This window comes from Pteropus alecto, unplaced genomic scaffold (genome assembly GCF_000325575.1).
Source record: "Pteropus alecto unplaced genomic scaffold, ASM32557v1 scaffold433, whole genome shotgun sequence".
Classification (NCBI taxonomy): Eukaryota; Metazoa; Chordata; class Mammalia; order Chiroptera; family Pteropodidae; genus Pteropus; species Pteropus alecto.
This window is the reverse complement of record NW_006433953.1, coordinates 2,659,102-2,667,506: the sequence shown is the minus strand read 5'-3', so window position 1 is coordinate 2,667,506 and position 8,405 is coordinate 2,659,102. Positions and strand designations below refer to the sequence as shown.

Sequence of the window (8,405 nt, the reverse complement as noted above, 5' to 3'; positions counted from 1 at the left end):
CCCACAGTCTTAGTTTTACAAACTTCTCCCTTTCCCCATCACACCTTCACCTTACTCCTTTGAGCAAACACAAATCTTCATTTTCCCAGATATAAGATTTTCCACTTTGCAGGTCCCAAAGACCCTCCTATCCAGATACTGTTTTTATGAGTGTCACCTATACCTGCAGAAACCTGGAGCAGATGGGTGGGATCATTGCAGGCACGAAAACAGGTGCAGAAATTAGTGATGAGACCTGCGAGCCTGGCCTGGCCTCCCCTGCCTCCTACTTTTCTTTTTTTTGAGGTTTTCTCCTTTTTTAATAAATGACCACCTTATCCAGCTTTGGAAACCTGGACAAAGAGGAGGCTGAGAAGAGGCATTGCCTTTGGAACCTGATGGCAGGCAAAGGCTAAAAAAGAGCTAAGGAAATTGTTATCAAAACCTATGTTAAAAAGAAAAAAAAAAAAAAAAAACAGTTAGTAGAGGCCAGAAAATGAGCAAGGAAACTACTATTTGCAGTCTGGAAAAAATGGTAAACCATGAATGTAACAGCAAAAACAAAAACAAAAACAAAAACTGATAAAAAGGATATCTATGGAATAGAAAATATATGCAATTATATATCTACTAAGATTTCTAGGCAAGATGTTTGAAATTTCAATTGTCTTCTTTTAATGGCATATGATAAAATACAGATGTGAGAGATGAGTTAAAGGGAAAACTGCTAGTTTTTCAATCAGAATTGGATACAGAGAAGCCAGGCTTTCTGAGTTGGAATATAAAAAACTATTTCACATCTCCAGCCCCTCTAAATAGAAAAACATTCTGAGAGAAAAAAAAATTAGTTCCAGAGTAAATATCCTATCAATGCTATAAGACTCTTTGCTAAGACTTCTGAAATAGTCAAAGTAGTAACTATTAGACCTTCTCATCTTGACCTCTAGAAATCATAAAGTTATGGTTCATGAAATACTTTTGAAGATAACTAGAAAAAGATATCTCAAAAAGAATTGTGTATGTGACTTTTGTCTAATGGAGTGGACTATACTTTAATTCATAGAAAACCTACGACATTTTTAAAGAAATTAAATCAGTTTGGATGATCAAAGGGACAGAGAAACCTCAAAAGCAAAAGAAGATTCTGGAATTCAATTTTGTATAGGCAGGAAACAGGATGAGAAACCTACTCAGCCATTTCTTACAGAAAAAAAAAAACAAGACTTCTCAGAGGGCAGAGCCAAGAGCTGTGAAGCACAGTGGACTAGAGAAACACTCATGGAGCAGGACTGGGTCTTGATAAGGTAACAGTCCCTGAAACAGTAGCAGGCATAGGGAAGCCTGGCTATATTTCAGAATTGCTACAAAACAGTGACTGTTGTATGCCTCCTGTTCTTTGAATGGATTGCCTATTGCAGTAATCTTTTCCCTATCTCCCCACTGTATGTTGTGTATTGGAAAAGGGGACAGGGTGGTGCAGATAACTCTTTTTGTTTTAGTAACATGTAGGAGAGATGAAAATCATTGAGGTCAGAAGGCATCTATCATATTAAATTACCACAGTGGCCCCCAAGGGATGGATGGACTTTCCTGTATCCATGTCCTTGTGTAGTACCATCTAAAATTGATTCTGATCTTGACCATAGGACTTGATTTAGCCTATAAACATTAGCAAATGTGATACAAGCAGAAAAATCAAAAGCACTTGTGAATTAGGGTTTTCTGTCTCTTGAAACATTTTTACATACTGTATACAAAAGTCTGAACTAGATTCCTCATGAATAAAAGGGCATATGTAGAGAGGTCTTAATCATTTCCATCCCAGATGAAGCCCAATACACACATGAGCTCAAATGACATCACTTGAAGCAACACCAAGCCATCCTAGAGAAGCCCAGCTCAAATTCCTGATCCAAAAAATTGTAAATAACTAGATGACTCTTGTAAGTAACTAAGTTTTGGGGGCAGTTTATTTTGTGTCAACAGATAGACAAACCTGCTTATCAGCCTCCCAAGTAGGCTCTATAGAGCATTCTATTCTGTCTTTTTTTTTCCTATTGAGAGATTTTTATTAATTTAAATTGACATTGTTAATATTTTTCTGCCAAGTCATTAGGAAATATACCTTTATTTGATACAAACCTCGAGGTTCTCAATACCACAGGATCATAAAGACTTGGAGTTATCAGTATTTTGTAATAATTAAAACAATGTTCAAATAATTAACAAGTTACTTCACTGAAATACTTAAAAGAATATTCTGGGGAGTGTTTGAAAGCTCTGTTTATAAATAGTGATCGATATATTTAGTTAGGCATTTGGTGTTGGAGATAAACACTTTTATATAACATTGTTTTAATGCATTGCTTACTTACGAGACTAGGTATTAGATATATTTCTAACATTAAAGAATAAACCTTGATCTTCATATTTATTTTATACATAGGACTTATTTCATTAAAGAATGTAGTATCCAACAATAATAAACTGGCATGTTTCAAGTAACATTCTGTAGAAGTGAAAAAGGAGGCTGCAACAAAAGAAACTAGATAACTGCATTAAGTATTCTTTATGCAAAGAGCGCATTCTCAACAGCAGAATTAAATAGACCAAATGTTTTTAAATTTTTTTGTGTGCCTAAATGGTAATTACAATCTTCACACACTAAAAAGAACAATAATAATACAGAACATGGTATTTTTAACCATTATAGCACATTTAATACCTTCAGCCATCCAATGAGTTCTAGGCAGACTGACAACTGAAATTTCACATTCACCTGGGTTTGCTTGGCTAAGGTCACTATTTCAGAGAGCTTTACAACCATTTTAGGAACTTCAAGTTATCACAAAAAAGAATTTTAAGTCTACTGTCCATTATCGGTGCTTTAGCATCATCTCAGGTACCTTATAACCATACCACAATAAGTATTTTAATTTCCAGATCCTTTACTGCCATGACTACACCCTGTGCAATAAATCACATGGCATGATTTCTCCAACAATGTTGACCATAATAACCAGTACCTTTTTATCTGAAGTGATAAATGCTTTTGTTATTTGATGGACTGTGGCACTACCACCAACATCAAGAAAATTGGCTGGAGTCTCTCTCCATGAAGTTTGATTATATCCATTGTGGTCATAGCCAAACTGGTACCACTTACTAGACAGCCTATATTCCCATCTAGGCCAATGTAATTGAGATCTGCCTTAGCTGCATCTTTGTCCCTTTCATCTTTCTGGGTCCAGTCCCATAGGTCAAAGATCTTCTGGCAATAAGCTGAATTAGAATCAAAATTGATCTTTGTATCCTTCTAAATCCTCTACCATTGGATTTATTTATACCATGATGCCATCATTTTTCAGAAAAAGGCTGCAAAGCTTGATCGTATTTTCTGCTGTAGAATGCACAACATTGAGTGGAAATCCCATCTTCTGTGCAAGTTGAACAGCAGTTCCTTTTTGATGTCGTCTACAATATCGATAGGTTCTTTAACTATGGCCTCCGGGGTCTCTGTAGCAACATCTTCAATGTTGACATCACCTTGAGAAATTCCTATTAAAGACCTTGAAATAACTTTTCCATTGTTATTGCAAAGTAATATTCTCTCCTAGGATATCTTCACTCACAAACCAATGCTTCATTGCAAATTCTGCCCTTTACTCCTTTTTTACTTTTTCCCAATCATTTGTGAGGAAACAGCTTTTGCTTCTTTTGGAAAGGAAATGACCTTCACTCCTCCTTTGAGGCCACAATCAAATGTTCCTTTTCCTCTACCACCAGCTAAAATCTGTGCCTTCATCACAACATCTTTTGAACCTAACTTTTTGGCAGTTGCATAAGCTTTATCTGCTGATAGCCGCGTGTCTTTTGGGAATGGCGATTCTAGCTTCTTACAATTTCATACTCACGTATTTGTGTAGTTAGAGATTCCTTTGTTGTTGCTGCTGTACTTGGAGTCCATGGTTGTTAAAGAATTTTCCAAAATCTGGGTGGTAGCTTGTGGTGCCCATCTGGGACAGGTGGCTCCTAAGGGTTGTGGCAGCCAACAGCGGGCTACAGAATTTGGAGGCCACCATTTCTGAGTCCAACCTCAACCTCTTCTCCATGTTTTCTTAAAAAAGAAAAAATTTTCAGTCACTTTACTATTAAACCTATATATGCCATCTATAACTCCATTGTGTTTCTCCGTAAAAGATTATAAGCCACTTAAAGCAAAACCTATATTTTATTTTGTATTCTTAGCATAAAATATAGTATCAACACAGAGTAGGAATGTTATGAATTTGAATATAAATGAATAACAGTAATTTCTTCATACGTTCAATACTATTTTTTAACTTGGTATCCAATACTAGTGATAGAAATTAAAATAGTTAATTTCAGGAAGATGTTTTTTTCATTACATTCTATAATTTATATTAAAATTTCATTTTACATAGGATCTTTCTAATATTTTATACATTTGAATGCACACTGTGAAAAATGCAGGTCTAGAGATATTTTGCTCTAAATTTCACATCTCATCTATTGATATCATTGTTCTAAGCCCAAAAATGAAGTCTGTGTCCTGGTGATACTTTGACTAAACACAGCACCACCGCAGTTTTTTGAGATTCATCTATTAAGAAATTGGAAACATTTTGGAATAAGCAAAGGATGCTCTCATGAGAGTCCTGTGTGATAAAGGGCACAGGCACCAGTAAGAAATTACCTATGTGGCTCCCAAGAATCAAGAAACTTTCCAGAGCCCACGTCCCCCACTCCTCACTCCTGGTCCCAAATCCCCCGTTTCCATCACAAGGTTCGTTACTGGAAGATTGGTACAGTGGGTCAGCCCATGGTCTCTGAAATCCAATTGCTCAGGGTTAACTCATGGCTCTAACACTTCCTGGCTGCATGACTTAGAATACATTATTTAATCTGTCAGCGTTTCAATTTCCTCCTCTGCTAAATAGGTATAGAAATCACACTTACCTAAATATGTGAAGATTAAAATCATATTTACAAACGGTGAAAAGCACTTAGCAGAGAAACCAGCACATTGCCAACATTCCATAAATGTTAGCTCTTACGACTGCATAGCCTTTTTTTGGCCTAGCACTTTCCAGTAAGTGTTTTGGTTTGAATGCCTCTCATTGATTTTGGATTTAGTCCCTGGACATTATCACTCATAGACAATCTCACCCTATCTCTACAATGGGGTCAGTGTCCCTTGATTTCATGAAAGATTCAGTATTTGGAAGGGGAGTTTATATAACATATGGTTTATATAACATATGGTTTAATCCTTGCAGATACCACAAAAAAACAATGTTGATTTTTTTTTTAGAAGATGGACAGTATATTGGCAATGCCTGCCAGATTACTGGCCATTTGTTATGGTTGAGAATCTTTCCACTGCACATCAATAATGAGGAGTGGATCTAGAACAGAAAACTGTTTTCTGATATCATTATATTTCATTACAGTTAAGGCATAATCAATTTGGATATATCTCTGCTCCAAACAGAGATGTTTTGAGATAGTTTAGAAGAGAGTACATTGGTTATTAGAAACTAACACATTTGTTATGATGTCATACCAACCTAATCTCATTCATTTTGATTTTGGGGATGTTTTTATTTTGTTCTTAATTTTTATATTATAGTAGCAGTTAGATGCCTACTCAATCAACATTTTCTCTTGTCTTCCTAATAGAATCCGGGTTTTGTTCACAGAACTATGCTTAATATAGGTTGAAACCATGGCTAAAGCCAATCATAGTGGTGCCATTTTTCTGGATAGTGATTGGTTTTGGCATAAAGGCAATACAATTCTAGCCAATAAACATGAGGGAAATTGTATTGAGAGGTTCTTCAGTGAAAGACATTTCTCAAAAATAAAAAGTGAAACAGGAAGAAATACCTTCTTCTTCTACTGAATGTTGTATCATCTGACTGTTAATCTGGTATCGAGATAACTGAATTATGATATTGAAAGGTCAGTGACACACTGAAGGTAGCAGGGCAGAAAAATAAGAAACTGGGGACATAGTAGGATATGTGTGTGTGTTTGTGTGTGTCTACGTGTGTGTGCGTGTGTTGAATAAATTAATAAATCTTTACTTCAAGCTTTTTCTTAAGATTTGAAATTTTTTATCCTAATTATCTCTACATAGAAAACAAACTTGGCTATTTCCCATTCAGGTGGCAGAACGACTAACTGCCCACCGAAATTGGTGCTTCCCCCTCCATAGTACAGAGTACTTGCTGAGAAGCAACTTCCCAGTTTAGGGTTACATTTCCAAACCCTCACCAAAAGAACGTGAGCAAACATGATTTGTGTTGTTTCTGGACTGAGGGAATTAAGAAGCAGGCAAGACTTTCCATCCTGTCTTCCCCTATGTACTTTCTGGATTCAGAGGATGCTGAGAAACTAGGAGAGGGTCAAATCATAATATGAAAACTGATGCTGACCAAGAATGCCTTGGTACAAAATAGAAATGGATCTCTATTTTGCTTAGTCGCTGAAAATATTGGGATTTATTATTTATTGCAGCTAGTGTTTCTATAGCCAATACTATTCCTATGACAGAAGGACACTCTCTGACAACTACAGTTTACATATTTGCAAAATTATAGCATATTAGCTTTTCATTTAATAGCTAATACTTAAATTTCAATTCAGCAATTAATTTTTTTACAATTTACTGGGCGCATGTCAAACATGCTTCTCTTGATATGTTTTAATTGATAACAAAGTTTCATGATTGCTATTTGCTTGTGCATATGTGCTACATTTGATATGTTTAAGATGTTTTACAACATAAACTGGAAGAACAGTCATATTTCTATATTTGTGCTTTGTATGTTTCATGCCAACATAACATTTAACAATGAATTTTTCAACTTTTCAAAAGCATGTTTTCACTCTGGATTTTTCCCCTTTCTAAATATAAATATTTACTCTTGTAACACACAGTTTAGAAAAATTCATTGTTAAATGTTATGTTGGCATGAAACATACAAAGCACAAATACAGAAATATGTCAATAAAAAATACTTTTCATTAATATATTTTAAACATTAAATGTGATATTAAATGTAAGTTTAATTAAATCACAGCATTAGCTCAGCTATCTGTTTTGTATATGATGTCTTAGTAATTTTAGGGACTCCACAGGTTGTTTCATGTACTTCCATATCTATCTGTCCTCTTAAAGAACATGAACTTGTGGTCAAGACTGAAAGAAAGAAGAGCTGGATTCTACTCCCAGTTCTGCCTGTAACTACCTTAGTGATGTTATTATGCCATTATGAATACAGCTTTCATTTCATCCTTTTACTAAAGTCAAATGAATTTACCATAATAGCATTTCCTGAATTGTCTCTAAAATTTTAGTTCCATGGTTTAATAGATATTGCTGGAAAATATAATATCTATGGTAAAATAGTTTTAGGCAATGTCAATAAATTTCTTTAAATCAGGATTACCAAAGACTTAAAATGAAAATGATTTCTCCAACAAAGAGCTATGCTAGTGTTTCTGAAACTTGTCAATACAGAACATTTCTACATGGTTTTACTTATTGCTAGTTTTCTCTAGAGTATATGCTGAGACGTAAAAATAGACATGAAGATCTAAGTATCATTTCTACTCTATAGGATTCTACAATTACCATATGTTCTATACTCAAGGTATAAGAACCAGAGTTTTCATTAAGAAGGAAAAATGTAGGCAAATTGAATAAAAATAGTGTCAGTAGATTTAAACAAAGCTAAAATTGAAAATTTTGAGGTCCTTAATTGTGAATGAATTCTGAGTGTATTAATAGCAGAAGGTGGTCTCATCAAGTAAAAACCCAATGATTGCCACCAAACAGTTGCTTGATGTGTTCTTATTAATTTTGTGTTATTTTTGTGGGGTTAAACTAACTTTCAGATAGAAAAGGAAGATGTAAATTTAAGGTTACTTGATGAAAAATGTATGTAAAAATATAAAGATGTAGGAAAATATCTTATTAAAATACATGGTTAAAAAGAAAAACTAATAAAATATAATAATTTAATAAAATATCATGACAGATGGCATTGGCCTATTTGAACAGTATTAACAGAGTTCTTAAATTTTTTTTCTTGTTTTCCTGTAGATTTCTCACCTTCATCTCAGTTTCTGTTGAATACAGATTGTTATAAGGAGAAAACAAAGAGCTAAAGGCACATAACATGAAGATAATTTCTTAGATGGCATAATGCATTTGTTAAACTCTAATAGATGCTCGCCCTCAAAGTGTTAGTGTAATAAAGCTGTTGTATCTGTCTTCTCTGTGCACAGCTGGCCTTAGGAAAGTATAAACGCAGCTGCTCTTTATCATGTATTGTTCGTAATAAACACCAAGTTCCATAAAGGTGATATTTATACAACTTTGTATTCTTCAGTAC

General features: G+C 34.5%; 1 pseudogene; it reads right to left on the bottom strand.

Annotated features, from left to right (window-relative positions):
• Positions 1-2,877: 2,877 nt before the first annotated feature.
• On the bottom strand, positions 2,878-3,875 carry LOC102881536 (annotated as a pseudogene).
• Between the last annotated feature and the right edge of the window lie 4,530 nt (positions 3,876-8,405).